Source organism: Hermetia illucens, chromosome 4, assembly GCF_905115235.1.
Source record: "Hermetia illucens chromosome 4, iHerIll2.2.curated.20191125, whole genome shotgun sequence".
Classification (NCBI taxonomy): domain Eukaryota; kingdom Metazoa; phylum Arthropoda; class Insecta; order Diptera; family Stratiomyidae; genus Hermetia; species Hermetia illucens.
This window is the reverse complement of record NC_051852.1, coordinates 109,966,482-109,981,676: the sequence shown is the minus strand read 5'-3', so window position 1 is coordinate 109,981,676 and position 15,195 is coordinate 109,966,482. Positions and strand designations below refer to the sequence as shown.

Below are 15,195 nucleotides of genomic sequence, written 5' to 3'. Positions count from 1 at the left end.
AATTCACGCTAACGAGAATTCAACAACCAGTATTGGTCAGAACATCGAAGTCAATGGTAAGCAACCAAAAAGCCGGCCAAAATAATGGTCGCATGATACACTGGATGGGGATTTGAATGTCTCGCGATTACATCCTGATCAGGCATTTGATAAAATAAAATGACGAAACCGATCATGACGAGCCGACCCCGCTTGTGAACTGAAGGCTGAAGAAAAAGAAGAAGATGTGAGGAGCGGTGAGCCTGACAGTTCCGTGTCACATAGTTAAAAATTCTATTGGCATCTATTTTTTAGAAAGTAATTTAAATAAATCATTTGATGGAAAGCCCTGTATTGAAATAGTCAACCTCATACGCTTCACACTCTGAGTTTAATATTATTAGCAAATGCCAACAATTTAACCAACATCAAATATAAACAAGTCGGGAAACCGGAAGCTAGACGCTTCAGGTGTGAAAGGTTTTGTTTATTTCTTTTATAAAGAGATTTGGGTGTGCATTTGTCCCATTAGCATGTAGCACGTAAAATATGCATATATTATGTGAAAATAGCCACTTTCAAGTGATATTGACATTCGAATTTGCAGAGAAGCGACAGTTTTGACTTAGTATTACTTTGTTAGTAATAGTGCGATTTTCACCAAATTTGGCAGGATCATGCTCTATGCTGTAGCCTATATTGTCGCAAAATTTTGTGATTCTAGGGTGAACTTAAGGGGGGCTTTCCTGTCAATTACTAAAAATTATAGTAATGTACTATTATTAACTTTATTTGAACAGGTATCGGTATGGAGGGTATTTCGGAGCCTAGGCACCATATAGTGACAGCCCCCTGATTTTTTTCAGATTTTTCGGTTGAGGAGTTTCTGAGAATGGGTTCGTTAAAAAAATGACCACTTTCAACCCCCCACACCCCCCACCTTTTCAACAAATGTCAAAACTAAGACCGGCTTCGAAAAGTACTAATCGAGACCTTTAATTTGATACCCCACATGACTATATTTGATGATAAAAAATTTTACACCCCCCTTTTGCATGTATGGGGACCCCCCCTTAAATTCGACGTAAAAGGATGTAACTCACTATATGCGTGAGCGTTCACAGTTCCCACCTTTCTACCAACCGCTACAACCGTTTCCGAGAAAAATGCGTGTGACGGACAGACAGACAGACAGACAGACAGACGGACAGACAGACAGACAGTAAACCGATTTTAATAAGGTTTTGTTTTACAAACAAAACCTTAAAAAGGGCTAGGGAGAATTAGATTCTTCTTGAATGGAATTTTAATATTTCACTCGAATTTCAATTATTCTCGTTAATTATGACGTCAGCATCTTATTTGTATGGCTTAGAATGCTGTTAATTAGCACGAAATTGATAAGTTTGAACTGCCATAACTTTCCCAATAATAGTTGGATTTTCATGAAACTTGGCATATGTATGCACGACGCTGTCCTCTATGTCGGTGCAAAATTTAGTACACTTAGGATGAACTTAGGGCGAGTTTTTTAGTCAATTTCTAAAAATTGATAATATACTATTAGTAAATTTTTTGAACAGATACCGGAATAGGACATCTCTTGAAGATTAGATTTCACATAAGTGTTTTACACAAAATCTTAAAAAGTGCTGCAGATAAGTAGATTCTTCATAAATACGACTTTAATATTTCACGCGAATGTCAATTATTCCGGGTAATTATGACGTCAGCATCTGATTTGCATGGCTTTGGAAGCGGTAAATTCGCGCGAAATTGCTAAGTTTGAACTGCTATAACTTTGGCGTTAATTGCCAGATTTCCACGAAATTTAGCACGTATATACGAAATATTGTCCTCTATGCTGGTACAAAATCCGGAAGTCCTAGGATGAATTTAAGGGGGGTTTTTCAGTAAATTTCTAGAAAGTAGTAATATACTATTAGTAAGTTTATTTGAGCAGATATTGGAATGGGACATATTTTGATTTTTTCCGAATTTTTAGGTTGGGTAGTTTCCGAAAATGAGTCCTGTCTCACTTCAAGTGCGTACATTTTGATTCATTACTCACGCACTTTGCAATTTATGTCAAAACTAATGTCAATTTCGGAAAGTACAAATCGAGACCTTTCATTTGATACCATACACAACTATATCCTGTGAAGAAAAATTTTGAATCCCACTTTTGCATGTATGGGGAGCCCCCTTTAAACTCCACCTAAATTTATGCCACTCACTGTATGCGTGGGATTTCATAGTTCCCATCTGTCCACCAAATTTCGTTCGGATCGGTTTAGCCGTTTTGGAGAAAAATGCGTGTGGCAGACAGACAGACAGACACACAGACAGACATTGAATCGATTTTAATAAGGTTTTGTTTTACACAAAACCTTCAAAAAGGAAAACTAAAACGTCCCCATAGACTCCGTCGTTCATAAAAGTTCACTTTATATGATGATGACGTCGTACACGTCTTAAGGTGTAATAAATTTATCTGATGTTCGAAACTTAGACTTCCTATAACTTTTTTTGTAATAGTTGGATTGCCTTCAGGACTATGTTCTATATTATTGCCTATGCTGGTGTCAAATTTTGTACTTCTAATTTAAGGGGGTTTTCCAGGTAAAATTCTAAAATATGGCAATATACTATTGTCAACTTTATTTAAGCTGATATCGGAACAGGATGTATTTTGAAGCCCAGATTTCATATTTGAGCCTTATCCCCCCAAGGTTTCACCAAATATCAGAAATAAGATCAGTTTCAAAAAGTACTAATCAAGCCCTTTCATTTCATATCCAACATGGCCATATTTTGTGAAAAATTTACACAACCTTTCACATGTATGGGGAGCCCTTCAGACTCAACACAACATGGCACCACTCACTGCATGTAAAGGGACAAACAGATAACATGTTCTCACTAAATTTTGTGGCAATCAGTTCAGCCGCTTCCGGGTAAATCGGGTGTGACATTGAATCGATTTTAATAAGGTTTTGCTTCACACAAAACCTTAAAAAACATAATTGAACGGATTGATATATGTTAGGAATACTGACTTTGCATCGTTTTACTACTTTTGAGCCGCACTAGTACCTATTTGTTTAACGCGATTACCTGGACACCCTGTATAACTATATGAGCCCATAAGTGCCATATAATTGGGCGAATTGTTTTATTGGATTCTAAGATCATTTTTTACGTCAATTTGTAAATCTTTATATTGCTATTTATGGGGCCAATAAAAAGTGATTTCGAAAGTGAAAAGAGAACCTCATGAAAAACTGTTTAAACATTAAAGCCCAGTAAATGATAATAGCAATAAAAAAGACAGTTTTTCAATAAGCAACCCTATAACAAGTTAAACAGTAATCATTTCGGAAAAAATCACATCTAGAGAAGGTAAAAAATAGTCTTTTCTTATGCATGAAGTAAAGGAACCGCCACCAATAGCACACTATTCCCATACGTAATTCTTACGTCAAAACTCCCTTATCGAGCTAAGCCACAATGTGCAACCTTCCTACGTAATTGATTTCTAACACATGTTTTCACTTACTTCCCACAATTTCCACTACTATGTACCGCAATTGTTTAAGCAAATTCACACTTTTTCACCCAATTTCCTACAACACTTCTTTCAGAATAATTTTTCGTGGTTTCACTCTTATGACAGAAGAATAATATCTGGGAATTATTCTGCTTCATGTGATCGTGCCAACTAATTTTGCACACTCATCTTTGTTCATTATATTATTATCATCCTATGGAAATCAAAATCAGCTGTCCATTAAGCATTATCTATTGGCGATTGGTGCTGACATCTATTTTCAATGGTGTTTGTTTATTACTCAATTTTAGATAAGCTTTCGTTTATTTCTAAGCTTTTCATTGCCAGAATTTATTTTTCGGCTACGTTTTTTTCACAGATAACATATTTCGAGAACACATAGTCCCCTTCTTCGTAGAGAGATCTGTTCGTACTGCCGTCAATCTGTGCCTCTTCAGATATTCATATTGAATCTGGTGTACTATTCTCGCAGAGATGACTTCCAGGCCAAGTTGGACTGTAAGGGGTAACGCCGCTGTAGATCTTTGAAAAAGTCGTAGTCGTAGTTTATTGGCCTAAAAGATCCTTGAACCTTGTAAAATACGCGAAAAAGGGACAATTATTTGGACCTCCGATGCAATTTGCATATCTTTATACATATATGGTTTACAGTTAACCCGTTGAGTTGGGGTTCATAAATACACTCAGAGATTCCATAATAATATAGTCAAGGGAAGCACACTGCACCCTAAAGAACTATACTGGTAACAGTATACCTATTAACTATACTATCTCATTCAAGCCTATTATCCCCAGTAATTTTACGGTGTTCCCTGCTTCCGATGGTTTCACCGTGGTATTTGGTATTAATTATTCTGGCGGGTGCCTCAGCCTACTTTGCATAAGTGCGAGACACTGTCCCAGAACATGTGTAGAGGTTTCGTTACTCTCCTCATGGAACCTACAGTCAGTGTCAGCAGATATTCCTATCTTTCCCAGGTGATAGCTTAACCTGCCGTGGCGAGAGGGTATTCCTACTTTTCTTGGTGAGGTTTAAATAATCCTTGGAAGGCTTGGCCTAGAAAATATGCCCTCCTCTTTTCAGCTTAGTAGCTTCAAATCAATTTCTAATTCCACAGAATAGCTCTGGCCCATGTAGCGGCGTTGTTGCTCTTTTCCTGGCCAGCTCATTGCCTTCTAACCCAAGTTGGCCTGGAGCGAACCGAGCGTTCAGTTTGTTAAGGCGGGAAACCACATAAGAAGGCTAATTTTCACGTATTTTTTTAGATTTTAATTATATGGAATTCAATCAAATTTGCACATTATATTAGTCATATTTCGGACAAGCTTTGAGATTGAAATTTTTTTGAAAAATCTAAGCCAAAAATAACAAAGTTACACAACCTTACCAACCAAAAAGCTTTAAATTGCACATTACTCACTTATTTCGTAAGAATATAAACCTCAAGGTAAAAATAATTAAAATTAAGAATTTTGAAGGTTTTCAAAAACATTTCAATTTTCACCATTGCTTGCATTACGGGTTTTGTGTTCATCTTATGTGAGAAACTTTCTATGCACATTTTTCCATTCGTATATGGCTAAAAACCCAAATTGTTAATAGACAAGGGGTAGCTTTCTCCAAACTACAATTTTTGGTTTTAAACGTGAATATATACTTCGGGAGCGATTTACCCCATTCTTTAGCACAAAACTAGTAGCTAGTCGTTTGGAAAAAGCTACCCTTTGTCTATTAATTTTAGCCTAGACTGTAAATAGCAGGCAAAAATCTAATCTCTCCAAAATATTACTTCACATTTTTTTCAAACCATAAGATATACGTACATATTACAAACGTAGACATTATGCCGACACTAACAAAAAACATTCTCTATTACCGAATACTGTATTATATATGCACGTATATAAATTGATCGAGTAATTGATATTGATATCTAAATGATTAAAAAACTAAAACGAACAGTTTCCCTGCGACCTCCCCTTCATATGAGCTCACTTTGTTATGGTATTGACGAATTGATATGTTATGATAACGTCAAATACGTTTTAGAATGCAAGAAATTCGCATAAAATGTCCAAGTTTCACGTTCTATAACTTTGATATTAATAGCTGGATTTCTTTCAAAATTTGCACAGTTATGCCATATATTATCCCTTATAATACTGCTGTAGTTCTAGCATGAATGGGTTGTGTACTAATATTAACTTTATTCATGCAAGTATCGCAACGGGATGTATTTTGAAGCCTAGATTTCGTTTAGATACACCACTGTGATTTTTTCCAGATTGTTCGGTTGGATAGGTTTTGAAAACGAGACCTGTTACACTTTTTGGGGGTAATATTTTGAGGCCCCACTCGCCTAAATCCGACCCGATATCAAATATGCGACCAACTTCGAAAAGTACTAATTGAGTCCTTTCATTTGATACTCCACATGGCCATATTCTCTGAAACAAAATTTTGCACCCTCCTTTCGCACGTATGGGGAGCCCCCCTTAGACTCAACATAAAACGACGCCACTTGCTATATCTAAAAGGATTCACAGACCACATATTCTCACCAAATTTCGTGACAATCGGTTTAGCCATCTCTGAATGAACCGGGTGTGACAGACGGGTAGGCATTGAATCGATTCTAAGAAGGTTTTGGTTCACACAAAACCTTAAACAAGTCGGGAAACTGGAAGCCGGACGCTTAAAGTATGAAAGGCTTTATGTATTTTTTTATAAAGCCATCTGAGTGTGCATTTGTCCCGTTAGTACGTACCACGTAATATATGCATATATTATGTGAGAATATCAACTTTATCAACTATATTGACGTTCAAAGTCTTGAATTTGCAAAGAAGCGGCAATTTGACCAATTGTAGCTTTGTTATTTATGGCACGGGATCATGCTCTACGTTATAGCCTACATTGCTACAAAATTTCACGGTGTTAGGATAAACTAAAAGAGAGTGTTGCAATCAATTACTAAGATCGCGGTGCGACGTTCCCTTAACAAAATATACTATTATTAACTTTATTTGAACAGATATCGGTCTGGATGGTATTTCGGAGTTTAGGCACCATTCAGTGGCAGCCTCTTGATTTTTTTGCAGATTTTCCGGTTGGGTAGTTTCTAAGAATCATCATCATCATCAACGCCACAACAACTGGTATCCGGTCTAGGCCTGCACTAATAAGGAACTGTAGACATTCCGGTTTTGCACCGAGGTCCACCAATTCGATATCCCTAAATGCTGTTTGGCGTCCTGACCTACGCCATCGTTCCATCTCAGTCAGGGTCTGCCTCGTCTTCTATTTCTATCATAGATATTGCCCTTATAAACTTTCCGGGCTGGATTATCCTCATCTATACGGATTAAGTGACCCGCCCACGGTAACCTATTGAGCCGGATTTTATTCACGACCAGACGGTCATGGTATCGGTCATAGATTTCGTCGTTATGTAGGCTATGGAGTTTCTAAAAATGGGTCCTTTAAAGGGAGGATCACTGTCGACCCCCCGCACTCCACACCTTTCCAACAAATGTCGAAACTAGGACCGGGTTTTGAAAGTACTAATCGAGACCTTTCATTTGATAGCCCACATGGCTATATTTGTTGAAAACAAATTTACACCCCTCTTTTGCATGTATGGGGAACCGACGTAAAAGGATCTAACTCATTTTATGCGTGAGCGTTCGCAGTTCCCACCTTTCCACCAAATTTGGTGTCAATCGCTATAACCGCCTCCGAGAAAAGTGCGTGTGACAGACAGTAAATCGATTTTAATAGGGTTTTGTTTTACACAAAACTTTAAAAAGCACCCCTCACAATTTTGTAAAAAATCATACCTCTAAATTTCATAATGATGAAAAAAAGTCATTTTGAGAAAAGTGCGTTGTTTGAAACTCCCTTTCGGATAAGAAGGCTTTTCTCACTCTCAATTACAAACGAAATACATTTATAACATATACAAACGCACTCGCCAAGCATTTATAAATACACTATTTATATAGCGCTACAAAGTTCAAAGTTGCGTAAGGACATAAAGCGACTATCTCCTCGGAGCTCGAACCTGAGCCTGTACTCGATAATCGCTCGATTCTACGCTCATAAAATCGAAAGAAACTCGAATTTCGCTTTGGAATTTTTGCAGCCTTTTCTAGAATAGCTAAGTTTACAATTTATACAATAAAAAAAATCGATTCTGAATATTTCCCTAAAGTAGTTCCCTCCTTTAAAGCAATCCCATATCAATTTGGAATTCAACTGGTAAGACCTAAGTGCCTTAATAACCCCTTGCCTATCGGTTAGAATAGCAATGTTTGTCCCTATAGTTCCTTTCGAGGTTGAAGGAATATTTCCGCCTAGAATATGCTAGTATTCTTACCCGATCGTCCAAAGTACGTTTTCCCCGACGCCATCAGTATATCAGGTAATCAGTTGCTGGTTTAAGCCGTATGCCACTGTCATATGCCCCGTTGCTCCAACGTATTTCAAACTTCTTATCGAAATGAAACCTCATTGTCAAGTTATCTCTTAGTGTTAGTAATTCGCGATACCGCCTAGAAAGAATATCAATCGTCCTTCCAATTTCCTACCTCGCTGATATTCCCGGACACTCTGAAGATCGTCCTCCTTGCCTACATCTGTATGTGCAGATAGAGAAGAGTCAATCCCGTCCGATCTTCAGGGCGGAATTGGAGAGGGCTAGGGTGCGAACGCCATGATCCGCATTTTGCAAATTAACATGCACCGGAGTGCAATCGCTCACCAGTTGCTAGCGCAGTTCGCTGCGGAAGTAAATGCTGATCTAGTGCTGATTAGCGAGCAATACCGAAACAAGGACCCGTCCTCATGGTATCTCGACTTATCGGGCACCGCTGCCATCTGGGTTCGGGACGACGTTCGACTTCGTGTTCTTGCCGAAGGCCGGGGGGACGGATTTGCCTGGATCCGGTGTTTAGGGATAACGTTTTTTAGCGTTTACCTGACGCCGAATGAGTCGATTCCGGACTTTCAACGCCGGCTTGATGCTCTGGAGGACGCCGTTTCGAACACGGAGGGACGAATCCTGGTTGGCGGTGATTTTAATGCCAGGGCTCTTGAATGGGGCATGCCTCAATCAGACTCCAGAGGGAAACGGATTCTGGAAATGGCGGCGAGAACCGGGCTCGTAATTTTAAACACCGGATCCACGCCAACGTTTCGGCGCTCAGGTTGTGAAGGAAGCATTCCCGACATAACTTTTGCGTCGGAATCTCTGGCATCATCGGTGGACGGGTGGCGAGTCCTAGAAGACTTCTCGGCAAGTGATCATCAGTACATTGCGTTCGAAGTGTTTGACGCTACTTGCCGGCGAGCACCAACACGACGTTCCCCCTGCGTGTGGAATGTCGCGAAGGTGAACATCGGAAGGTTCGTCGAAGCTCTTGGAGCAGGTAGGGCCGCGCTGGGGGGCACTCCGGGGGGTGGTGGTGTCGCAGCTGACACCGTCGTAAATTCAGTGATGAATCTGATAACGACGGCGTGTGAGGCTTCCATGCCCCGGAGAGGCCCCAGGCGCGACAAGCCTTCTATGTACTGGTGGACGGCGGAAATTGCCGACCTACGGAAGGAGTGTCATAAGCTCCGCCGTTTGGCACAACGTCTGTACGCCAACGAGGAGGCATGTGCCATAAAGGCACAATATAGATCAGCAAAAAGGAGACTCCGCAGCGCTATAAATAAAAGCAAAGCTCGCGGCTGGCAAAATCTTATTAATGAGGTGAATGATGACCCGTGGGGACTTAGCTATAAGCTTGTCACTCGGAAAATCGGGGCTCTGCGGAAGCCCTGCATACTGGGCACCGACCAGATGGACCGCATTGTGCGGGCATTGTTCCCCAGACACCCTGTACGGCTTGATGTAAACAGCGCGGAAAGCGTCGTGGATTGCCCCCTTTTCACAATGGGAGAACTCGAAGAAGCGGTTCTCACTATGAAAAACAGGAAGGCGCCAGGTCCTGATGGCATCCCGGCGGAAGTTTACAAACTGGTGTTCCGCCAACGGCCAGAATTGCTGCTCGAAGCGTTCAACGCGTGCTTGAAGGAGGGCATTTTTCCTTCTCGCTGGAAAGTGGCCAGACTCGCGTTGATCCGTAAGGGTAAAGGAGATCCGGAGCTCCCGTCTGCATACCGACCGCTGTGTATGCTTGACACGGCCGGAAAAGTGCTCGAGAAGCTCATCAGGGGTAGACTCGCTGAAGCGATCCGTGCTGCCGGGGACTTATCCGCAAGGCAGTTCGGGTTTAGAACAGGGAAATCTACAGTGGATGCTGTTATGGAGGTCGTAGATGCGTTTAATCGAGCCGGGGCACACAGCCGCCGATCTCGACGGATAGTGCTCCTCATAACGCTTGATGTCAGAAATGCCTTCAATTCCGTGAGATGGACAGATATGCTGGGCACACTAGAGAACTCCTTTCACGTGCCAAGCTATCTCTTGCGGATATTGAGGGATTATCTGAAAGACCGCTCCCTGTTCTATGAGACGCTAGAGGGCCAGAGGAGGATGGAAATCACGTCGGGAGTAGCGCAGGGATCCATCCTAGGGCCGGACCTCTGGAACGCTTCCTACGATAGTCTGCTGAGACTCGATATGCCTGAAGAGTCGCGCCTGGTCGGTTATGCAGACGACGTTGCGGCACTTGTTGCCGGACGCACTGTTGAACAGGCGCAAAGCAGACTTGGCATATTGATGCGACGGGTAAGCGGATGGATGACTGCTCACGGTTTCAACCTTGCGCTGGAAAAAACCGAAGTAGTCATCCTGACCAGAAGAAGAATCCCGACCTTGCGTCCCATATCGATCGGCGAGTTGACTATAGAGTCAAAACCAACGGTTAAATACCTTGGTTTAATGCTCGACTCGAAGATGAGCTTCTTCGAGCAAATCAAAGCAGCCGCGGACAGGGCTGCAGCAGGAGTCGCGGCCTTGAGTCGGCTAATGGCCAATGTCGGCGGCCCTATATCAACTAGGAGACGTCTCCTCATGGGAGCAACGCAGTCCGTCCTTCTCTATGGTGCGGAGGTATGGGCTGATGCCCTTGACAAGGAGGTGCATCGTAAACGCCTCGCTCAAGTGCAGAGGCGGGGAGCTTTGCGAGTGGCGTCTGCTTATCGCACTGTCTCCGAACCGGCTGTGATGGTGATTGCGGGAGTGATCCCCGTTGCCCTCCTTGCCAAGGAGCGCAAAGCTATCTATCGCCGTAAGGGCGAAAACTTAAGAGAAGTGGTTGCCCGTGAAGAACGTCAACGCACCCTTAACGAGTGGCAACTTTCTTGGCAAAATGAGCCAAGGGGCAAGTGGACTGCGCGGCTCATCGACAAATTAGACCCGTGGTTGAACAGAAAGCACGGTGAGATTGATTACTTCCTTACCCAACTTCTAAGTGGGCATGGAGGTTTTCAGTCTTACCTGCACAGGGTTGGGAAGGCGCGATCTCCTGACTGTGTGTTCTGCAATAGAGTGGCGGATGACGCTGAACACACCTTTTTCTCTTGCGAGAGGTGGGACGGCCTCCGCCAGCAGCTTTATGCAGACACAGGGGAGCTCTCTCCAGACAACATTGTCAGAGAGATGCTGAAGAGCGCTGGCAGCTGGAATCGTATTGCGCATTATGTTCGGGCTCTTCTTACTACGAAGAAGATTGAACTCGACCGGCAGAGGGATCGGACGGTAAGGGGTTCCCTGAACTAACAACTCCCCTTCCTCCCCTCCCCTCCCGTTGGTGAAAGGAATTCCCTGACTTGAAGGCTCCCAAAGCCGGGAGAGCGGGAGGGCTAGCCCGAAGTAATGTGTCAAACGGTTCCAGGCTAGTTCTCTGATGACGGGGAGGTGTTTAGTTGGTAGTCCGCCAGCGTGCTGTTGCGGGAGTCCAACACTCTGTGCGTAAACGCATTCACCTACCCTACTCCCAAAAAAAAAAAAAAAAAAAAAAAAAAAAAAAAAAAAAAAAAAAAAAAATCCCAAAAGATCTCTGGGGATGTCGTCGGCCATGTCCTCATTACCCCACTGATACAAATCTAAAGAAGCCTTTGGAGTTTGGGTAACTCCCTAGCCTTCTTCACCGTTTTTAGTACAAACGATATCAGACAAATTGGTCTGGAAAGTTTAGGATGAAAAGGAATTAGTCGTTAGACTGGTGAAGTTCCGAGAAAGGACGACATTACTCCTCGGCTGCGATGAAAACACTCAGCCAACACTTTTCCGATGTTATGCTTGGAGCTCGCTATTGCAATTACAGCGGATACAGCTTTTGCATGATAAAGGTTTATCTAGGCTATTTTTGTTCTGGCCATTTGCTCCATTAATGTTTAGATGTCATCTTCCTGCTTCGACATGGCACTCGCTTGCGTTTCACTATCCGACTTGAGCCCTAGAAGGTCTACGTCTAAGTCGTCAAGCTTGTCCTCTTCTATGAGTAGCAGGTCCACTTCCCTGCACGGTCATGTCCTTTCAACCTCTATGGGCTTCGCGATTTCGTACACACCATCCGATGTGTTCTCCGAAATATCCTTGCTTGGTTTTTCTCTGTAAAGGTGGACAGGTGTGATGTCAAATCTGTAATTGATTAGGCAGTTGTAGGTTTTAATTGGTCAAGGATCAAGGATCGGTCATCCACCCCGATCGTGAAGAGCTTGCTTTTATCTCTTTTGTTGCTTCTAAAAACGCTCCTTATTCCTGACTTCACCTTCACCCTGACCTACCCAGCATTTTTTCGTTCTTGGGCTCGGGTTTGGGCTTCTTCGGAGCATTCCTCTCTTCTGGGGTGATCTCCGCTACTCCCAGCTTTTTTGTCTCCGACGCTGAAGGATTAGGTCTGCTCTAAATCTTCTTAAAGACCTCTTCTGATTTCAAGCCTATCTTCGAAAAGCACAGATACCATTTAGCACCTGCGCTGATGTGGCCTGCTTTCTTTCTTACGTCTGATACTCCGACTCCAGGAGTACTTTGGCTGTTGCTCAAAAAGCGGAGACCTTTGTTGGCTGAACTCATCGCAGCAAGCCGCTGTTTCACTTCCCAGATTCTTCCTCCTTTCTCTTGGGTGCAGTCACCTATCTCGCAGTGTTGTGACGACGTGCCTCCGCTTGATGGGCCAGTTTGGGTACGTGCAGGATCCCGCTGGTTTGTTATTCTTTTTTTAATATTTTTTATTGGTATACCCATTTGGTTTCGACGATTATGGGGGTTAGGAGATCCGCCGTGTGACAGTCCTCGTAGCACGGCAAGCTCAAGCTTATCCACTGAGGCGACCAAGTATCAGTGAGGCTCTGTTTGAATACAGTCAGTTACTCTCCCCCTCCTGGGTACGGTTCGCATAACTCCTGGATGCAGAGATGTTTTTCAGCTCCTCAGTCTAGAGTTTATGATCGCTTTCTGGACTGGGCGCATGCTCTCCGATAATTTTATGGAAAGGATGCTCGTTTTTTCCAGCTTGACGAAGGAACGATAAACCCTGGACCTTCTGGACTCAAGCGAAGTGCATGGCAAGGCTCTGGAAAGTATTCCTCTCGTTGTTGTGTACTGTGCTTTTACATTCGTGTACGTTGAATGTGGCGTAATATACACCACAACAAAACAAGTCGGAATACCGGAAGCGTGCGCTTCGGGTGTAAAGGTATTTTGTTCATCTTATGTGAGGAACTTCGTCACTTTACATGGTCCCTAAACCCAATGGCGAAAGTGACGATTATATCGCCTAAATGCCCCGACGATTCCAGACTGATACCCCATTCCATCATCAACAGCTTCGCCCACGCTATCGCAAACTGTTGTATTTTCTCAATTGGTCAAGGCGTATCGCCAAATCCCTGTAGCTCCTGCATATACTCCGAAAACGGACTCAAGTCCTATCATTTAGAACCCCTCGAGTGCATTTTTAAGCGTCTCCTTGAGGTCCCTCTTAACACTGGAACTTACTTAACCATAGAGGGGATTTCTTGGCCACATGATAACCCCTGAAGGCATCCAATCGGCCTCAATTAAAGTGACTTCGAGCTTCCTACTTCCGGAAATGGAGGACTTGACAAGTATTTTGGGTATGTTCAACTTTCGTTTTCGTTTTTTGCTCAATGCCGCCTAACGTCAATCGATCCGCCTTTCGTAATTAAGTACTTTAGGTATTCGCTTGTAGGCAGGTAGTTCACAGCATCCATTGATCATGAGCCACTCAGCTTTGCATTGAAACAGAAGAACGACAAAGCGTCCTCTCGCCAAATTCGGCACATGAACTTTATCAGCCCATTCACTTTCGACATTCAACCCAAAGGATAATGTAATTGCCGGCGCTTTGTTACATGCAGTAGAGATGATTTCTGGCAATCGTGGAGGCGCGATGCAGTTCTCGAAAGCCTCTACACCAACTCCAGACACATTTAGATAGGTTCCTAGCTTCGGGTCGTGTAGTACATTCTACGACATCTTAGACGAGAAACCAAGGCCATTTATTCCACACAATCCATCTCGATTTAATTGGCCCTTTATGAGACGCGTGGTTTTAAATATTGCCTTACAAGCGTGAACAGATTCACGTAGTGACCTGTGGCGATACCTCTGAAAGACATTCCTGCGCAATCTTGTGCCGAGAGTCTCTGTCGAGAGTGGATTCCACGCTTCGACGTACCGGCAGTTACAATCACCGACCAGAGAATGCAGTTCAATTCCTCCCTTTTCTCGGAGCTAGGGAAACTCCTTGATTTCATAGACCACCGAACAGCTGCATACCACCTGCGGTCCAAGCAACGATGCTTCGAAAGTGCCACAGAATGCTGAAAGCCATTAGCGCAAGACTTCTTGGTTCTACTTGGACTCCAGACAGCCAATCGCGAAGAGGTTGCCGCAAGTTCCGCGAAGCTGACATACGGGGAGAACCTGAGTCTCCCTAACGACTCTATACTCGAGATTAGGTTGAGGCTTAACACTACCGGATTGTCGCGTCTGATCAGGGTTATGGCGGTCTTCTACCATCAATCGTAAATTTCAGGCCTATTTTTGGAAATTACTTAATTATTTTTTTATTTATTTTTGTATTTTTGAAAAACACGTATTGTCTTCCTTATGTCTTTGAAACGTCCGTACCATAGTCCTTGTCGAAATGTTATGAGCGACTTTGTGGCCGCTGAACGGTCATTTTATTTAAATGAAATAAACAAAAATATTTCTTATTATTTAGTATTGTGCTGTTTTCCCGAAGATTTTTATTATTTTGAAATTTGGCAAAAATATGCATCATTTTATAGGGCCTACAAATAAGTTCTGTCGGTTTTTTCTTTAAATTTGAAGCTTTATTGTGAAAAATTGGTTATACATTCGTTGTTCAAAGTATTGCCCATCGCTAGCCACAACTTTCTTCCATCTTTCAGACAATTCATAGATACCATCGCGCCAAAAATTGGCCTGCTTGGCCGCTATCCACTCATCGAGCCATTTTTTGAGTTCGTCGTAATTGGAGAAGTGCTGGTCAGCCAAGCCATGCTGCATCGACCGGAACAAATGGTAATCAGAAGGAGCAATGTCTGGAGAGTACAGCGGGTGGGGTAGGACTTCCCATTTCAACGTTTCTAGATATGTTTTAACGGGCTGTGCAACATGTGGACGAGCATTGTCATGTTG

At 42.8% G+C, this 15,195-nt stretch overlaps 1 protein-coding gene across 1 annotated transcript in view; it reads right to left on the bottom strand.

Moving 5' to 3' along the window:
* Positions 1–3,704, bottom strand: part of LOC119655707 (facilitated trehalose transporter Tret1) — a 57,113-nt gene extending 53,409 nt beyond the window's left edge. Inside the window, exon 1 of the mRNA XM_038061725.1 lies at positions 3,539–3,704. The gene's annotated coding sequence lies outside the window, so the exon portion shown is untranslated. The remainder of the gene's footprint in view (positions 1–3,538) is intronic.
* Positions 3,705–15,195: the final 11,491 nt, after the last annotated feature.